Source organism: Leptonychotes weddellii, chromosome 4 (genome assembly GCF_054177405.1).
Source record: "Leptonychotes weddellii isolate Sample4059 chromosome 4, ASM5417740v2, whole genome shotgun sequence".
Lineage (NCBI taxonomy): Eukaryota > Metazoa > Chordata > Mammalia > Carnivora > Phocidae > Leptonychotes > Leptonychotes weddellii.
This window is the reverse complement of record NC_138372.1, coordinates 25,599,658-25,619,164: the sequence shown is the minus strand read 5'-3', so window position 1 is coordinate 25,619,164 and position 19,507 is coordinate 25,599,658. Positions and strand designations below refer to the sequence as shown.

At 54.0% G+C, this 19,507-nt stretch overlaps 1 long non-coding RNA gene across 1 annotated transcript; it reads right to left on the bottom strand.

The window, feature by feature from the left end:
* Positions 1-3,597: 3,597 nt before the first annotated feature.
* Positions 3,598-4,861, bottom strand: LOC145721239 (uncharacterized). Its single transcript, XR_014144801.1, has 2 exons — positions 4,717-4,861; positions 3,598-4,559 (listed from the first exon to the last, which is right to left on the bottom strand). It is a non-coding gene; the product is annotated as an uncharacterized LOC145721239 (long non-coding RNA).
* Positions 4,862-19,507: the final 14,646 nt, after the last annotated feature.

Below are 19,507 nucleotides of genomic sequence, written 5' to 3'. Positions count from 1 at the left end.
GAATTCTAGCACATTTCCCTTAAAGGTGGCCAGCGTGGGAAAGGTGGTCTGGTCTGATGCTCATCCAATCATGCTAGCATCGCTGAGATGTCCTCGTTTCCTTCTGGCCTTTTGTGGTCAGCCCACTCAGGCTGCCACCAAGTTGCTCCTCCCTGACCCACAGACCCCTTTAGGAGTAACCCATACCTCTCTCGGTGTTCAGATTTTTATTCTACTTTTCCCAGGCCTTATTAGGCCCAGGAAATTCTTAGGCTCTTGGCTTAGTTAGGCCCTGTTTACCCAAATGCAGCACACGGCTGTTTCTTCGGAGGGTTTTGTTCCTTCCTGGCACTCCCCCAGGAAAAGAGCACAGCTCTCGGTGCTCCCCAGGCCCTGAGACCCAGCTGACACCCTCCAGCTCCCAGGCTGAGGAGAAGCTGGTCTAGTCTCAGGGACACCCCCCCCCCACAAGTCTCAGTCTCCCAGATCCCCCTTGCTACAGTTTTCTAAATTTGTCCGTGGATAGAAATTCTTTCCATTCCTCCCTGAAGGCTAGGCTTTTGGAATTCAGAAGCTAAAAATGAGCTCTACATTCTGTTGTATCATTTGTTTCCCAAAGTCACGAAGGCAGAGTAACATAACTCTGCATAAGGGAAGGGAGGGACACCAAAGAAAATATGAAAAACATACTTCCAAATGTTATTGCCCCACTGGATTTGGTGTTTTGCTGCTCGTTGCCATGGTCTTTGTTCAAGCATGCCCCCCATGTTGGTGTACACGTATGCTTGAACAAAGAAATTCTGATTGCTCCAGGTAGCCTGCTGGGTCCCCATCTTGCCCTGCCCTCCTGGAGAGAAGAGGCACACACTGTGTTAGGTCTCTGTCATTTGGAGGAGGGGACTGCCAGGGTGGGCATACAGCTGGAAGTTCAGATCTCCCTGGGGGCCATCTGAGTGATGCAGCCCCCCCCACCCCCGGCTCTCAGCCAGATGGGACATGAAGGAGAGCATCCAGCTCCCTGAGTTCCAGTCTGGCATCCCCAGCCGAAGGGCCCCCCGCCCAAGGGCAGCAGGGGTCCCTTGAGCTCCTGTCAATGTTTCCCAAAGGACCCAGAGAAATACCACATAGTATGTGAAGGGTGACCAAGCTGGTGTGCTCTCTGCTTCGGGCTGGAATTACACTAACAGAGTAGTGGTCACTCTGGCTTGCTCCCCCTGATCACAAGCCCTAGGGTCTGTAAAACGAGGCTTATAATCAATAAAAGGGAAGAAATGACTTGATGTGGGTTGTATGGGAGACAAAATCTTACTGAATGTGAGGCTCGTGTGGAGGGAAAATACTAAGAGAAGCTTTGATGGCAAGAAGATCAGGAACCACTGGTCCAATCCAACTCTGTCATTTTACAGTTGAGGAAACTGAGGCCCAGCTTCTTCAGAGTGAAAGGGAAGGGGGAGGGCTCTCCTCAGGTCCCATGGTGAAGTTAATGGCTGAATGCCAAGATGGTCGTCATAAATAGCTACCACTTGCTGACTCCGACTACCGGCTAGGGCCTGTGCCAGGGGCAGGAGGAGGGCAGAGCCATAGTCTGTTTGGTCCCCCTGGACCCCCACCATCTAACTCAGTGCTCTGCACCTAGCAGGCACACCATAAATCTTCATGGAACGGAAGAATCCTCTCCTTTCATCCTAACAACAACCCTGGAGGTATATATTCATAGCCTCATGTTACAGAGGAGCCAACAGGCCCAGAGAGGTGAGGTGACTTGCTCAAGATCTCCAGATCGAAGAGCCAGGGAACAACACAGTGGGGATTTGAACTCAAGTCTGTCTGACTCCAACTCCATGATCTTAACTACTATACCACACCGTCCTGCGTCCCAGACATCACATCAATGGTGGCCCCGACCGGGTGTGGGGTTGGCACTCGAAACTTTGCCATACCCAGGCCTTGGGGCTTGGCCACAAGGAGAAGCCAGAAGCCAGCAGTAAGTAGGGTATGCTGGGTCACAGAAGCATGAGGGAGCTCCTCAGGGGTGAAGGTTTCTTCCTCTGCTTCTGTGACAGGCAGATCTGCCTATACCTCGTCAAGCAAGCATCTCTGCTGTTGTGACAGGCGTCACTTTGTTATGGCAGTACCATCTGCCAGTGTACCCAAAGTTGGAGAGCCTGCAGGCAGCAGGAGCGCGCGCGTGCGCGCGCGACGTGTGTGTGTGTGTGTGTGTGTGTGTGTGTGCGCGCGTGTGCGCGCGCGCGCACGGTGCAGCCAGTCTCCTCATGTTGGTGTCCTGACGACAGTTTTTCATTTCCTCTGGCTGGCACCTTTCGTTTCTATTCATTACTTCTCCCCTCTTTTTTCTTCCTCCTCCTCTTCTTTGTTAAAATGCTATATTGTGAAGCAACGGAAAGTCTCTGGGGGTTGGGGATGGTGGTGTCAGCTCCAAGTGATTCATCTAGCTGATAATTAGAGCTCTGGAAAACCCAAAACTCATTGCTGGCAGAGTCAGGGCTTGCTTCCGGAATCCCTAGGCTTTTCCCTTTGTCAGAGACAGACGCTGGGGGGCCCTGGCCTGGCTCCTTTGTGCCTGCCTTTCAGTCCCCAACTATACTGAAGTGAGTGTGAGCACTCTTACGGGCCATGTCCTGTGAGAAGCTGTTTCCATCCTCACCCAATCCTCTCAGTGACCCCATGAAGTGTGATCCGTGTTCCGACAGAATGGTAAGGTTGGGGAACTCACACGGAGTCACTCAGCTTGTGAGAGACGCAGCAAGGACTCACATCTGCCAGACTTGGTTCAAGTCATAACCTTGCCATTATTAGCTGTGTGTCTTGGGAGAGGTTACTTCCCCTCTCAGAGCTCTAGCTGCTTCTTCTTCTGTAAACAGACTCCCTTTGGCCGGCCTTTTCCTAGAAGATGCCTCTAAAGTGCTTAACACAGCATGTGACAACAACAGCGGGAGCTGTTTTGATTCCTGTTGTCACTTAGCCCTGTCAGCTCAGTGGGCACCAGGCATTCAGAGAGACAAAGAGATGGACACAGGAGGAGACAGCCAGACTCACACTGGCTCTCGTGTCCTGGCACTGCCTGTTTGGAGATGACAAACGCACATACACGGAAGCACCTGGCCACACGCCCCTAGGAAAACCCAGCAGGGCACATAGGCTTGGCGACGTGTGCCCACACATGGATACAGAGTGACGCAGGAGACAGCTGAAAAGACACCCAGGAGTTAGACATGCGGCCAGCACACCGGCTCACACCTCTGAGACAAAGGATTAGGGCCACGGTCGGTCGTTGGTGCTGCTGCCACTGAACCCTTCTAGCAGCTTCTGGATGCCAGAGGAGGGAAGCCAGGGTCTCAGAGGGCCCCAGTGAGTCACCCGCCTGATGCAATCCCTTTAAAGGGCTCATCTGCTGGTGCAAGAAGCTGATTCATGGAGGGCGTGGTTGCTGGAGGAGGAGGAGAAAGGGACCGAAACTGCAGCAGGAGGGACTGAGAGGTTAGATGGCTGGAATTGTTTATAGGACCTCTTCACTGTAAACGTCCCTGGTCAAGTCTCCTGGGATCTTCAGGTTGGAGCGGGGTTTCTACAAAGGCGAGGGCCCCAGAGTGAAATAAATTGTGAGAGCTGAGACAGGAATTCCTGTCATTTTATTGAGCCCAACTGCAGCGCTCTCCGCACAGAGCTCCAGAAACTGAGAAATGGGGATCAAGGAAGAGCCATTTTTCTGACAAATACACTGCAACTGGCCGATCTTCCAACTGCGGGAGACTTCTCCCAACCCTGCAGGGCGAGGGTAGGGTACGCGAGGTCCTGCGGAGTTGGGGCGGGGGCGGTGTGCGCGTCCCAGCCTTGCCGCAGACATAGATGAGCGGTAAGTACCGCCCCTTTAGGGTCTCAGCCCCCAATCGTTTCACAGATTTCGGCCCAGATCCCACCCTGAGGCCAATCCTCAATCGGATTCCGGCCTCCTACCTGAAGGCTTCCGCCCATTCTCAAGATGGCGCCCCAATCCCGAGGCCGCGGGGCTGCAGACACAGGCGAGGGGCGGGGTCGGGGGAGAGGGGTGGGGCTGCGGTTCTGGCCCGAGAGGAGGGGGCGGTGCGTCACTTCCGTTGTCAGGTGGCGGCGCCGCAGCCATGGAGGGAGGCGGCGGCGGCGGTGGCGGCTCGGGTGGCTGCGCTGGGAGGCGGCGGTGAGCGGCTCCCACGCCCCCGGCCCGGCCCCGGCCCCCCGGGACGGAGCGCCGAGCAGTCCCGGCTCCGGGCTACGGACTATGGGCGAGCAGCGCTGAGCACCGGGGGAAGGTGAGGGCGGGGGTCCCGGAGCGGGGAGCCGGGCGGGGGGGGTGCGGGTTAGCGGGGCGGGCCTCAGCGGCCGTGGCGGTGGGACCGGGGTGACAGCTCGAGGCCATCCGGGTGCGACAGAAATGGCAACAGCGAACGCCCCCTCCTCTGCTGGGGTCTTCCCTTCCCGGGGGGCGGGGGCTGCTGTGCGCTGGGTACCGGGCGGCCGCGGGGAGCCTCGGGTCCGGCCGCAGCTCTGGGAGGTGGGCACTGCCAGCCTTGCCCGGAGTCATTCTGCCACTGAGTGAGGGCACCGGCGTTTGAACTCAGCTAGGTTTTCCCCGAGACACCCTCTGCCTCTCCATGCTTTCCTCCCGATCCCGAGAGGGACTTGAAAGTTAGAACGACTCCCCAGGGCGGGCCAGCCAGGGCTCCCTCCAGGAGTTCTCACCCGTCTTAGCTGGGGAAATTTGGGCATCGCGGGAGGCGTTCAGGTGCGGGTCAGAGCTACCTGGCTGCCAGTGCTACGTTTGGCCGGCCTTTTCCTAGAAGATAGCACGCCGCTGTGGTCAGTTTCACCTGCCGTGCCGGGTCAGGCCCGCCCATTCCCACGCCACTCGGCCACACCTTCCGGGCCGTGGGTAAGGGCTTTGGGATTTCCGATCCTGCGTTCTCTGCCAACCCCCACTCCCTAGGTTTGATGCCCGTTTGTTGGCGGAAGGAAGAGATGACAGGTGCCTTTGGTGGCAGGATAGACTTTGCTCTGTTTTAAGTCACGGGAGAAACCGGTTGGCTTTGCTTGGTTTTGAGAGCACTGGGGAAGAAGGTCGTCACCCTGGGCTGGGCACGTTTCCCTCTTGGCTTAGTTTTGCATGAGATAAGGAAGAGCAGAATATGTAATTGTATGGCCTGAGAATCCTTGTTTGTGAACAGTGCTTGTGAGCTGCTCCGGGACTCCTTGACCGCCCTGCTATATGAGCGGTTTCGGGAGGTAGCCCTCATTTATTCATTCATTCCCCACATGACAACAACCGTGTCTTTGCCTGGAGAAGCAAGGACTCTCTGGTATAGTGGTGAAGAATGGGCTTTGGAGCCAGACTCCCTGTGTTCAAATTCTGGCTCTGCAGCGTTCTAGCTGTGTGACAGTAGGAGAGTGGTATAACCTCTCTGTGCCTCAGTGTCCTCATCTCTAAAACAGGGGTGATAACATAGAGTTGTTGTGAAGATTAAAAAAGTTAACACACGTAGGAGCGCCTGGCTGGCTCAGTCAGTGGAGCTTGTGACTCTTTTTTTTTTTTTTAGACTTTTTTTTTTAAGATTGTATTTATTTGTGGGGGGGGGAGGGAGAGGAGAGAGAGCGCGCACACAAGTGGGGAGGGAGAGGGAGAAGCAGACTCCCCACTGAGCCAGAAGTCCTGTGCAGGGGCTTGAGCCCAAAACCCTGAGATTATGACCTGAGCTGGAGTCAGATGCTTAGTCAACTGAGCCACCCAGGTGCCCTGAACTTGTGACTCTTGATCTCAGGGTTGTGAGTTCGAGCCCTACACTGGGTGTAGAGATCACTTAAAAATAAAATCTTAAAAAAAAAAAAAAAAGTTAACACATGTAAAATACACAGAACCATGTCTGTCACATGATACATGTTAGCTCTTATTCTTATGTCAAGAAGCTGGTGGCCTGGTTAAAGGAGACCGACCTGTAAACAAGTAGTTGAAATAAGGTGTAAGAAAGCTAGCAGCAGCAGGCACAGAGGGCCGTGGGAGCCCAGCCTGGGTGGGGGGCGGATCCTGGGAAGGCTTGGCAGAGGTGATGACAGTGGAGCTGTGTCTAGAAGGATGGGAAGGCTTAGCCAGTGAGCATGAAAGGGTAAGGTGTTCTACTTAGAGATAAGTACACGCATAGTTTGTTTTTTCAATGGAAAGTTTTAATTAATTTATTCATTTAAGTAATCTCTACACCCAAAATGGGGCTGGAACTCAGGACCGCAAGATCAAGAGTTGCACGCTCCATTGACTGAGCCAGCCAGGCGCCCCTGAGTACACGCATAGTTTATTCCAGAAGCCTCAGATTGTTCCATATGGTGGTGTGAAAGTCAACATGGTGCAAGGTAAGGCAGTATCCGTTGACAAAGAAATGCCACGTTAACAAGTTAGGACTTTATGCCAAGGGCAGTGAAAAGGTTTTGAAGCAGAGGAGTGACATGATTGGATCTGTGTTTTAGAATGATCTGTGTGGAGTCAGTCCCAGCAGAGGAGGGACGAGGAGGGGAGACCCTAAAGGACTGGATTCCTCTCAAGAGGCCACCGCAGGCCCCTGAGCGGGGAGAGTCCGTGCCAGGGTGGGGGGTCCCTGCCGAGAAGGCACTTGTAGGCAGAGGGTGGCAGGTGTCAAGCTCCCTGCCTTGCTCTGGGCTCCTTCGCCCAGCACAGGGGTGCCTACTGCATGTGCCCCTCTCTTCCTGGGGTCGCAGGTCGCTTGAGCAGCTAGGGAGGTAAGGCTGCCCTCTCAGAAGGCCTATCCTACAGGGTGCTGCCCTTGCTCCCGTGTCTTTCATTCGACCTGGAAAGGCAGCAAACTGTTCTCATTAAGAGCCTGTTTAGCTCTGCAGTAAGACAGATCTGACTTCCAATCCCAGCCCTGCTGGTCGCTAGAGGTAGCTTATTCTCTCCATGCCCAGCTTTGTCATCTGTAAAGTGGGGACATCAAGACCCCTCCCTAGGAGGGCAGTTGTGAGGATTAAGTAAGATGTTGCAAGTTGAACATTTAGCACACACTGAATGAGAAATACTTGGTAAGTGCTATTACAGACTGTAGGAAAGAACTTCCAAGAAAGAGTTGAAGCAATTAGTCTCAACTGGAACTGTGTCCCATGAGCTGTCAGAAGTGTCCTGAGGGATCACAAGATGACAGAATTTTATTGTATTCTTTCTGAAAAGGAAATCTGTGGGGAGTTTACCCAGTCTGTATGGGAGCTATGCGGATGATTCAGCCCAGCTCTTTGAAAGAACCATTTTTTTAAGAAACAGAAGGAGTGCTGAGGGGAAAAAAAAAATCATATTTTAAAGTATTCATGAGAAAAAAGGTATGTAGAGTTTCTTCTGTGTGTCCCTCTTAGTGACCCTGGTCTGGTATCTGAATTAGTATCCTCAAGAAGCGTCACACACATTGATGTGTGTAGTAGCTCAAAATCCAGAACCCCAGTTGCATACACACGAGCCCCCGTATGTGGCAGAAGGAGGATGAAGAGGCAGCCCCTGGCCTGGAGGAACCTGCAGTCCAGCAGGGACGAGGCCGACTCCTAACCAATTAACACTTGCATAGTTTGGCAAGTCTCATAGCAGTCTGTCTAGCATGTAGCGGGAACCACCAAGGGAGGAGGAGGAGATTGGGGAGAACTTTGGAGAGCCCTTAGAGCTTAACTGGCTCCCAGAGGGCAAGGAGAGTTTTCCAAGGGCTCAGAGGCACCCCGGGCAGGGGAGCAGCGTGGCGCAGGCCGGGATGCGTGCTGGTGTGGGTGCAACTTTGGAAACCAGAGAGGCTCTGGCACAGGGCGTGAAGGGACCTGGCTGTGGGATGTGTTGGAGAGGTAGGCGCCAGTCTAAGATGCTTGAACTTCTTATTTTCTTATTCTCTTGCGATGGGATGCTTTGTTTTAAGTGGAGGAAGTACTGTTAGCCCTGCGTCTTCCCAAGAGCCCTCTAGCTGCGGGGAAAGAGTGGACTGGGGAGAGAGCGAGTCTGGAGTGCAGAGGGAGGCTGCTGCAGCAGTCAGAGCGCGTGCTCGTGCCGGGCCTGGATCAGGGCAGAGGCAGTTGGGAAGGAGAGGAAGGGCAGATGGAGATCAGAGCTGTTTGGGGAGAAATCAGTCAGACTCTGGGAATGTTTGGAAGTGATGGTTGAGGGAGGAGCAGTGGTGGCAGGTGACGAGAAGGTTCCTGGTTTGACAGAGTGAATGATAGAGCAGAGATAGGGCGGCTTGGAAGACAATCAGTAAGACCTGAGCACATCTCACGGGAGAGGATCAGTTACAAAGTCTGTGGCACCCTGTCCAGCTTCGGGCCAGGCTTCCCTCTGGTTATGCCTGAGTCGGCACCTGGGAGAAAGGCAGCTTCCCTCTCTTCACCTTGCCCCTGCCCAGATTTGCCCAGGGAGGTGACCTTGTACAGTGTTTCAGAAACTCAACTGGCTGAGTGTGCAAAACTCCTATAATTTCTCCAGCCTTCGGATGGCCCTACAGAGCAGCTCTTCTCCACGCTGCTTCAGCTGATGGGGTCCTGGACAGCAGCGTATCCTCAGGGGAGAGACAGCTTTCCCAGTACTCCCGGGACACCTTATCTGGAACGAGAATTTGAGATTGGATTGACTCCCTAGGCTGGGTTAGCAGCCTCATCTCAAGAAGGAGAGGTGTCTGCCAGAGGCCGCTGGGACTCAGAGCCACCAGAGAGATGAGAAGGAGCTGCCCCTATGCCCTTGTCCCCCTGAGCTCTGCAGGAGTGCAGAGCTAGACCAGAATCTGACTGTGCTATGGAGAGCGTGTGCTGGGGGACAGGGTTTCAAACAAGCCCTTTGGAACTGGGGAGATTTTCACAGGCTTTGTCCTTGGGTTTGTGGGGTCAAGAAGGTAGAAGAGAACGTGACCTGAAACAAGAGCATTTCTTCCAGAAGAGACTGGGGCCTTGCGGGTGCACAGCGGCTCTGTAATCAAGATCTGGGAGGGGAAGGGATGGTAGCGCTTGCTTTGATTTACTTCCTGCCTTAGCCATGGTTCCATTCTGGCACGTGGATGTTTGGGTCATTTTTCATTATGAGTGTGTATAATTTGTTCAGCAAGCTCTGTGCCGATGAACTTAGGTGATTCTCTGTCTTTAGCTCTCCAGACAGAGCTGTAGTGACCGTCTGCATGCATATGATTTTGCCCACCTTAGGGATCTGCAGGAATCTGCGGGATTCTAGAAGAGAGGTTGCTGCTTCAAAGAGTACCTTTTATTATTATTATTTTTTAAAGAATTTCTAAGCTCCCTTTTAATAAACTGGAGCAGCCTGATTTTGCTCCAGCAAGCAAAGGTATTCTTTTGAATTGAGGTGCCCCTTCCTGAGGGGGCACTGAGGACTCCTCCCCCAGAAGAGGTTACAGCCCTGTGGTGGTCATCCTCTTCTGATTAATGGTGGTCTAGCTCGGAGTGAGTTCAGGCTCCCCAGAGCTTACACAGTACAGTAATATACAGGCCTGACGATTTCAAAGAAACTCTAGTTGTTGGAAAGCCCCAGAGAAAACTGAGAAGGGCTCTTGTTATTCAGAACGAAGCTGTCCACTCTAAATATGTTTACAGACTGCCACCTACTTGGCAAAAGAGACAGAAGATGTTTAGCTTTTAAAGAGTCTGTGACCCAAGCATCCAGGAGGAAGAAGAAAGGGGCCTGGACATTGTAGCAGGAATTGGCAAGAGCAGGACTGATGTGCCTGTCATTTGTCTTTAGGTTTGGGGCAGAGCTAGTTTGAGGTTTGATAGGGGGACAGCAGGTACTTCTAGAGAGAAGCTCAGTTCCTTGGGAGACCTTAGGACTGGCTGGCCCCAAATTCTGTGGAGCTCTTGGAACCCCATTTCTGGCATCTGCCAGCTCTAGAGAGTAAGAGTCCTGCTCCTTTTCGCAGTCGGCGTGGAGCTTCTGGAGGTACTGCGTTTGGCGGGAGTTCCCCAGGGTGCATTCTCTTCTGACTGCTCTCCCAGTGTGTCCCTGCTGAAGGAACAGGAAGGAAAGCAGCCAGAAAAGGCAGATTACCACCACCTTCCAGGTTCTTTGCTAAGTACTCTGCAGTACCTATTGAAAATTTCTCAGAATCTAAGGAAGGAGGGGCTGTCTGTTTTATAGACGAGAACCCCCAGGTCCAGAGGGGCTAAGTAACCCGTACACTGTTTCACAGCCGGTAGGAGCAGAGCCAGACTTCCGGCCTACACTTGGGTGACTCTAGAGCCCATGCTGTGCCGTTCATCCTGGGCAGGCTCTGGCCCCAGGGAGTCCAACCCACCCGGCATCTTGGACTCATGGGGTTGTAGAGCTGGAAGGGTCTTCGGCAAAGCTGAAGCAGTCCCTTCTTGGGGACCTTCCTGGAGGCAGGTCCCTCCCCCTCCTGGCCTGTAGGTAGCGGGTAGGGAGGCTTTCAGCCATCTCACCTAGAAGTTAAGCGCCTAGGCTCAGATCAGACCTGGCTTCAAAACCCAGTTCTGCCGCTCGCTAGCTGAGTGACCTTGAACAAGTCACTGCCCATTTTCAGCTTCATCTTCTCCTCTGTAAAATGGACACAATGCTCCTTGCTCCTAAGGTAGTAATGGGAATTGCACACGAGGGGCTACTGTCTGTGCGGGTTCAGCCTCGTGCCTGGCCTGCAGTCAGGACCCCGGGGCCGGCTCTGGGGAGGTCCAGGTAAGCTCTTCGCTAGCAGGTCTGGGGGTGTTCCTGGAAGAGGCGTCCTGAGGTCTCCAGTTTGAACGTGTTGGTGGTCCTCGCAGCCTGTGTGGACGCCAGCAGGCAAGTAGGAGGTTCCTTATGAGCATGTGTGCGGCCACCTGAGAGAGAGCTTAGGTGTACCAAGAGTGGTGCTTCTGTCCCTCCTGCCCGACTCTCCTGACGTAGCCTCGCCGCGGCCCACGGCTGGCGCGTTCAGGACACTTAGACTTCCACACGCGTCCCATGCCATGCTCCCTCAGGTGTGCCTTCTCTGAGGCCGCCCTTGAGCCCGTTACTCCTCTTAACGGTTCTAATGGGTTAAAAATTTAGATTTAAAAAAAATTATTATTATAGTAGTGTACGGTAAAATAGTTAAGCAACGTGGGAAAGTATAAAACTCTCTCTCCCCTCCTTGGGCCCCTCATCCTGCCTGGAGGTATCCACTGTTGAGTTTCTTCTAGAAATTTCCTGTGCATATTCAAGGATATGTATAATCTTTTTTTCTTTACCCAAATGGGATCATATTATACAAATAGTGCTGGTTTGTTATTTGTTTGTTTGTTTTTAACGTAATATACCATAGGCATCTTTATCAGCAGGTGTGGACTTAGTATTCCATCGAATAGAACGTGTTATAGTTAACCAGTCCTTTCTTGGTGGACATGTAGAGTGTTTCCTGTCTGGATATCTGTGTGCATGCGTGTTTTGATTTTTGTGGTTTTTTTACGGTTATACATGGTTCTACAGGGACCCTCGTTGAGCACATTTATCTTTGTGAACTTGTGTGCATATATGTGTAGGATAAATCCCTAGAACTGAAGGGCTGGGCCCGATGTGTGCTTTTTTTTTTTTTTTTTTTTACTTTGTTGGCTGTGGTTTCAACACGTACTTTCTGTGCACCTGCTGAGCCTGGGCAGGGGATTCTGAAGTGGCCAAGGCCCAGGCCTCGCTCCTAGGAGCTCACCCTCTCAGGAGACAAGCAGGCAAGCAGACATGTGATGAGCATGCTCTCCCAGTGCGTGCACTGAGTGTCTGTCGGCGTGGCTCACGGACCCCAGCACTAGCCCTGTGGCCTCTCGGTGGCTCAGAACAGGTGAGATTCGCGTGTGGGCCTGCCCTCTGAACGGCTCTGAGGGGCACCCTGACGGCCCGGCCCACCGTCAGCCTCTGCAGTCCTGCCCCTCCGAGCAGCTGCATCCAGCAGCGTCTGTGAACTGTGCTGTTCGTTGTGGAAGTGGTGAAATTTAATTGATTTCATTTTTGAGAGAGGCCATTAAGGCAAGGCAGTTTGCTGACCCCAGTCCCAGTTGCCTTTCTTACAGGGTGATGGTATAGTGATTTTCGCTGTTAAAAACAGTTAAAGAGGGGCGCCTGGGTGGCTCAGTCGGCTGAGCATCCAACTCTTGATTTCGGCTCAGGGCGTGATCTCAGGGTTGTGAGATTGGGCCCCGAGTCAGGCCCCGTGCTGGGCATGGAGCCCGCTTAAGATTCTCTCTCTCCCTCTGCCCCCTCCCCCCCAAAAAGCAACAACAACGACAACAGTATAAAGAGAGAGAGTCACATGTACCTGGGCCTGGCCCAGGCTTTGCCGTCTGTCGCTCTGGAAATCTGGGGTGGAAGGAAGGAAACTCAACATTTGTCTGGTACCTCCCCCACGCCGGCTCCGGCGGTCCTCAGGGAACCCTGTGCGGGGCGGCGCCGTCCCTCTCCTCTGGGTGAGCTGAGGCCCGGCCGAGAAACATATTCAGGTTGCACCGTGGACCCGAAGGTGGCTCTCAGACTCAGCCAGCCTTTCTTCAGTCCCTTGCTCTTTTCTCCTTGCGTGATTTGGGCCATTGTGGGTGGCAAGAACCCGAACTCCACGTGGGACTCCGTGGCAAGCCTGGTTCCCTGGCTGAGTCACCACACAAGGCAGTCACCGATGGTTTGAGCTGAGGATGGGTCCCCTTAGTAGCAGGGCAGGCAGGCATGAAAAGGGAGGGCTGTCAGTGACCTGGTCTGGCCTCGCTGCACAAGGCAGAAGCCGCCCCCCGGGCCCCCCCCCGCCCAGAGCCAGGGGGCCACCAGGAATGTCTCCCAAGCCAGGGTGCTTGGCTGCTTCCCCAGGTTCCTTCTCTGGATGGGAGATACCAGAGCAGCACGGCCCCAGAAAGAGCTATTAAGTCTGTCCCTTCCTCCTCTGACACCCACACACAGTGACGGATTATTTGTTGTCACATCAGCTGCTTCCGGAGGCCTTCGGGAGGGGCGAGCTGGTGGCAGGCCTGGTGTTGCTGCCCTCGATTCTGCTCTGGGAGCTCTCAGAGTGGCTGCCGGTGAAGCCCTCTGCCCCATCTGCAGGGACTGGTCTCTCTTCTGTTTGTCTTTTCCCCAGAGGGGACCGCGGGTCCCCCTCCATGTGCACAGCCCTGGAGCCCTTTCTCCCAGAATCACTCGGGAACACATCCTTCTGGCCAGGGGCCTTTCGGCCTCCAGTCTCTCCGCCCCCAGCCCTCATGGAGGCCACAGAGGAGCCCAGTGGGAACTTCCTCGGGGCAGCGGGGTGAAGAGGGACATCACTGATTACGTAATCTCCCTGTATGTGACTCTTGCCTCCTAAAGGAGACCGGAGCTGGACCTCCGAACTGCAGCCTCTGGGCTTCCTGCTAGCAGCGGGGTCTTCGGGCCCCTGCCGGCCCCAGGACTGCTGTGCTGGCCACACTGTAGTCCTGCTGGGAGAGGCGGTGACAGAGGCCGTGTCTGGTGCGGATGTGCGGAGGGGGAGCAGGCTGGGCACGGGGCCCTCTCTCTGGCCGCCCCTCCCACTTGCCACCGGGCTGAGTCACTTCCTCTCTGGCTGCTGCAGGTACTCCCCCACATGCCCGAGAGCAGAGCGGCTTCAGGGCGTGGGGTTCACCCTGGGCCACGAGAGGGAGCAGACTCTCGTGGTAGAAGCAGCCAGTTCACTTGGTACCCCCGAGGCCGTAAAGCACGACGTTTAGGGAATGATGTGATGTTATGGATTCTTGACAAATTGGAGCTATACATATCCTGCATTTTAAAAATGAGCAAAATCATCACGCTGTTTTGGAACAGTGAAGATGACAACGCATGCATGAATCTTTGTCATCAGGGAGTCCTGGCTGAAGCCAAGGGATTACTAATCCGCCTCCCCATCCCCCAGCTCCATCCTGAGCTCGGAAGCAAATGGCTTCCAGTGGGTTCCTGGAGAGGTTCCTCATAGCCTTCAGGCTCCAGGGAGAGGGTTTTCATGCCTACTTCAGGGGTGGCTGTCATTAAAACTCAAAGGAAAAGCTGACAAACAGAGCCCCCTCCCCTCCAGCTAGCAGGAGGCAAAGAGAATAGGCCTCAGGCAGCCTCCTGTGGGCCTGGTAAGCTGGCCAGGGTCTCTAGGCTTCGCTCTCACAGAGGGTAGGTGACTAGTTCAGGGAAACAAAGCAAGTGAGTGACGGAAGTCTGAATTTGAACCCGGACCTACCTGACCTCAAAATCCATCTTGCTCTCCCAGCTGGCATTTGGGTCACTGGTCTATGGTTTGAAACACTTGATTGCATGGGCTGCGGAATTCCTCTTGGTTTCCTGACTTGACTTTGTGGTTGGAGAGCAGGTCTGTAGGGAATTTGGGAGCACTGGTAGAAACACCTATGTGTGAGTATTGGGGTGCAGTAGGGATGGCTCCCAGAGGGCTTGGGTCACGGAGGGATGGGGGACACTAACTTGTTGGCTGGTAGGATATCTCAGTAACCCCACCTCAGTTCAGCCCCTCTCTCCAGAGAGACCTGCTTGGGGGCCGGAAACACCTCCTTCTCCAGGGACAAGCACAACCCCTCTCTCCCTGCTTGCCTGCAGCTTTCTGGCTGCAGCTCCCTAATTCCAGGAGAATGATTGCTTATAAGGAAACCCAGAGAGTACTGTCCTCTCTGTGGTTGGCATTCCTACGCCTGCAGCCATCATCAGGTGGGGAAGGAACAGTGGAGGAAGAAAGAACATGGGATTCAGAGCTGGAAAACCTGTGTCCACATCCCCTCTCTTTGAGCAACCAGTCAGGTAACTTTAGGCAGGTCTCAGTATCTCTGAGTCTTGATTTCTTTTTCTAGAAAGTGCTGTGTTTGGTGGTAGTGGTGGGGGGGGGATCAGTTACAATCATGTATTGGAAAGTGCTTTGTAAGCTACAGAGCTGTGTGCAAAAGTTAGTTGTTGTGAGAGGTCATTGAGGGTGTGGGCCTCCCATGTGGGCTCTGAGTCCGAAATTCACCATCCAGGAATGAGCCTGGGGAATTTTCGAGGGAATTGGCAGACCTCGAGCATGGAGGGGCCTGGTCTACAAAGCAGAGCCACAGATCTTAGCTGGGTCATGCGTTCAGATTTCACACTGCTCACCTCAAGCCTTGGTAGTTCCTTCCAGGTGTAGTCAGATAAAATGCAGAGTCGAGCCCGAGGTTCTCTTCTCTGGGGGTAGCAAGAGTGCTAGGAATTTTTCTGACCAGTAGAAGGACCTTCACACTACGAGCCTAGAGTGACCCAACGGACCGATCACTGGTGTGAGGGGGGCAGGCAATGCCCTCATTCACATGCGCCCACATCTTGCTGCAGGAAAGCAGATCTTTTTTGCTGGATTCAGCCAGAAGGGGGCTAATCTGTCCCTTTGCCAGTGAGAGGTTGGGCCCAGGCCTCAGGCACGCCGTGAATGAATTCAGTCCTCGCTGGGGGCTGCTCTCTGGCAGCAAACACTGTCTAAGCGCAATGCCTGGCGATCAGCCAGCCTGGCACCCTCCCTGCCCCCGGCATCCAGGCATTTCTGACATGGGACTTTGCCTGGACAAATGGTTCCCAGCACCCTTGCAGCCCAGGTACCTATAGCTGTGATCCCCTGTCTCTCTGATCCTGGATTCTGTCTCCTGCCATAAGCCGGGTGGACCATCTGTCTGTACTTCTGGGCCCCACTCCAGCCCTGGCCTCCAGTTGGGTGATCTCTGTCCCCTGCCCCAGTATGGCGTTTTATGCATTCTGGGTGCATAACAAACAGCTCTACACTCCGTTTTCTCATTCAGCAGTGCGCCAGGCCCTGGGCAGGGTGCAGGGAAGCAGCGGTGAATGGGAGTTGCTCCCTCAGCGGTGGGGGGACTCAGATAAACCAATGGTTCCAGGACGGTGGGAGGGAATGGAGGTACGCTCAGGTGCTCTGGCAGCTGGAGGAAAGGACTTGCTGCGGTGAAGACCGAGGGAGAAGGATGGGCCGACCAGGGTGAGGAGGGCAGGGCAAGGGTGTTCACGGCACACTCAGAGAATTGTGAGTCATTTGGTGTGGCTAGATTCAGGGGCCCTGCCAAGGCAGTGAGGCTGGACAGGTAGCCTGGGTCTGGCCGGGCTCACTGAGGAGTTAGGGTTTCTTCCTGAAGACCAGAGGGCATCGGAGGACTCCACAGCGGAGAGAGACAGAAACACTACAGGCCCAGGTCCTGGAGCAGAGGGGAAAGTGCAAGGTGCTAGAATCTGTTACTCAGGTAGCTGAGGTGGGGTCTTCTGTGGAGTCGTTCCTACATCCTTCCTGATCAGCCATGGGGAGCAGTGTCCCACCGTCTTGCACCTGGTGCGGGGAGAAACCCTTTGAAGATGTGCTGCAGAAAGACGCCACCAGGTGGCAGACCTGGAGATGGCACAAAGGCCTCTTTTTTCCCTTTAGCACAATGTTTGCAGGGGCGGAACGGGGGCATTCTAGACGTAACTACTGTTCCTCCCAGCCTGCCTCTGCCCCACAAGGATGAGATCCCCCCGGCCTGCCACTGGGGACTGTGTCTCCCCACAAGGAGTCCCTTTGACTCTGTGAATCTGGACAACAGACTCCTCCAGGGCCTTGGGAGCTCTTCCATCCAGCAGCTTGCACTTTCTCCTGTCTCTGACCTCAGAGTAAATTGCAGGCATCGTGACCCCTCACCCCCAAACTCTTCAGCATCTCTCACCTAAGAGCAAGGACGTTCTCCCACGTAACCATAGTGTAGTTTTCAAATTCAGGAAATTTAACATCCATACAGTCCGTATTTAGATTTTGTCCATTGCCCAGTCATAACTCCCAGGATCTCACACTGCATTTACTGGTCTTATGTCTTTAGTCTCCACTGATCTAGACTGGTTCCTCAGTCTTCCTTTATCCATCACTGTTTTGTTCTGTTTTAATGTTTTTTTTTTAAGATTTTATTTATTTGAGGGCAACCCCCTCGGGTCCCCTCCTTCCTTGGGAGCTTTGTATTTATCACTTTGCTTTAGCTCAATAAACCTTGCTTAACTGCCCACAAAAAAAAAAAAAAAAAAAAGATTTTATTTATTTGAGAGACAGGGCACAGCGCGGGAAGGGCAGAGGAAGAGGGAGAAGCAGACTCCCCATTGAGCAGGGAGCCTAACTCAGGGCCAGATCTCAGGACCCCAGGATCATGACCTGAGCTGAAGGCAGATGCTAACCAACCGAGCCACCCAGGCATCCCCATCACTGTGTATTTGAAGCATACAGGCCTGTTTTGGTTGAATGTCCCTCAATTTGGGTTCGTCTCATGATCACATTCAGGCTATACATTGGGGGCAAAATAATAACCATAAATTGGTGTTGCCTCAGGAGTAATATGATGTCAGTTCTGTTATTGACGATATTAACTTTGACCATTTGGTTAAGGTCAAAGCTTGCTTTTTTTAAAAAAATTGAGGTATATATATACACACGGTGAGTTTCACAGATCCTTTCATTATACAGTTCAGTCGTTTTGACAAATGCACATCCCGGACTAGAGGCACTAGGTCTTAATTCCAGACTCTGGACAGTCCCTTACTGTGCCCCGGGTTGGTACCTGCCTGCCCGTGCTCCAGCCCCTGCTTCCCCCTGGACCCATGAGCCGAGCGAGAGCCCGAGACGCTGAGTGCCTGTGCCCTCTCCTGCTGCCTGGCACCCCTCCCCTCCTCAACAGCCCTGTTAGCCCCCAGGGCCGCCCCCCAGGCCAACAGCCCAGTGGCAGGTTCAAGGTCTCTTAAGCCTTCCCTCTGGGTACCCTCCCCTCCCCCCACTCAGTGCCTATTAAGTAACAATCCCTTTCTCTTTGGGTAGGAGAAATACAAAGCTACTGTGTTTAAGCTAAGAATAGCACAAGCTACCACATGCTTACAATATGCTGGTAGGTGCTCTGCTAAACCTTTTGCATGGGTTATCTTACTTAATCCTTAGCCCAGCCTCGTAAGGTAGGTGTTGTGCTCTGTATTTTGTAGTTGCTAAGTAACTTGTCCAAGATCTTACCGCTACTAAGTGATGGTGCTGGGGTTTGAACCAGGATTGACTTGCTCTGACTCAGAGGTTCCCAGCCAGTGTGGGTTATGTGGATCAAGATGGTGATCCCTTCAGCCTGCAGGTGCCTGGGTCAGGCACAGGACGGCTAGGGTCCCATGTTCTTTTACCCCCGAGTGTCGTACAAATGGTTCTGTCTGTGTTGTGCTGTGAAAAAGCCTGAGATGCGTTGCTCTAACCATATTAATTGTGCCCCCTTACTGTCCTCTCAGCCGAGACTCTTTGCTCCCTCCCTCCTGGGGTCAAGTGTGGGTCTAGACACCCAGACCCTTAACACATGTGTGGCCAATAGGATTGAGGCCAGAGATGGGTGGGAGCTCTGTGCTCACTTCTAGGTGCCATGTGAGCTGAACAGAGATGCAGGGTCCCTGCCTTGAGTAGACACTGCCAGAGGTCAAGTCCAGAAGACAGAGGTCTGCACCAAGTCCAGAACTCAGGGACTTTTTGTTGGTTTGGTTTGGTTTGTTTGGACGGAGCCAGAAAACATGGGGGTGGGTGGAGGGGCTGCTGACAGGGACGGCTTGAATCTTGACACCATCGGCTCAGCGTGACCCTGCCGTGTAGACACAGTCCTTCGGCTCCTCGCAGGCACGGGAAGCTGCTGACACGTTGCGGCCATCAGCTGCCGCTGTTACCGTACACATACAGACGCCCGGCGGGCCAGGCTGTGCTGCCGGCTGCTTGCGGAGACTGGCCTTGCCCTCTGCCTTCACTGGGCTGGTGTGCAGGGTCGCCCATCTCTCCAGGAACCCAGAGGTTGCAGCAAGAAGCCCAGACGAGGTTGCGGGCACAGTGGGCGGGCTCCATCGCTGCCCCTCATGCTTGTGGGGGATGGGAGGCTCGCTCTGGCTCTGGGCATGTGTGGGTGTCTGCTGCCTGGGGCGCCTGTGAACCTCCGTGCAGGGGATACTTCTGGGTGTGAGTGATGGGCCCCTCCTTGGTCTGGCCAGGCTTCAGCTGCTTTGTAGTGGGTGGAACTGGGGAAGGCTGAGCTGGCGGGGAGCCTCAGCACCATCTCTTTGTGATCCACCTCCTTTTGTGGTTGATGGTATGTACGCCATGTTGAACCATGTCCTGCCATAGAGTGCCCTGCCTCCTCCCTTCAGCCCCGTTGTTGCCTCACTGAGCTTCCCTGTGAGGGCCGGTTCTAAGGGAACTGGTGCTAACTTAGGAGGGTAGCACACGGAATAGTTGACAGATTTAAAGCTCCAGAGACTTCTAAGGCAGGACAGCTGAGTTCCTGGAGAGCTGAGCAGTAGGCCCAGGAAACACCCAGGCAAATGGCTGCCCCTTAGCCAGACTGGGCCCAGGCCCTTCACCCCAGCCTGAGGAGCAGTGTCTCTGGAGGGCCCTGGCCCCAGGTCCTTCTAGACCAGGGTAGCCAGAACTTCCACTTCGTAGATCTCACCATGAAGCCGGGATCCCTCAAAGCAGCGTCCCCCACGGGAGCATTGGTGGGCCGTTTGCAGGTG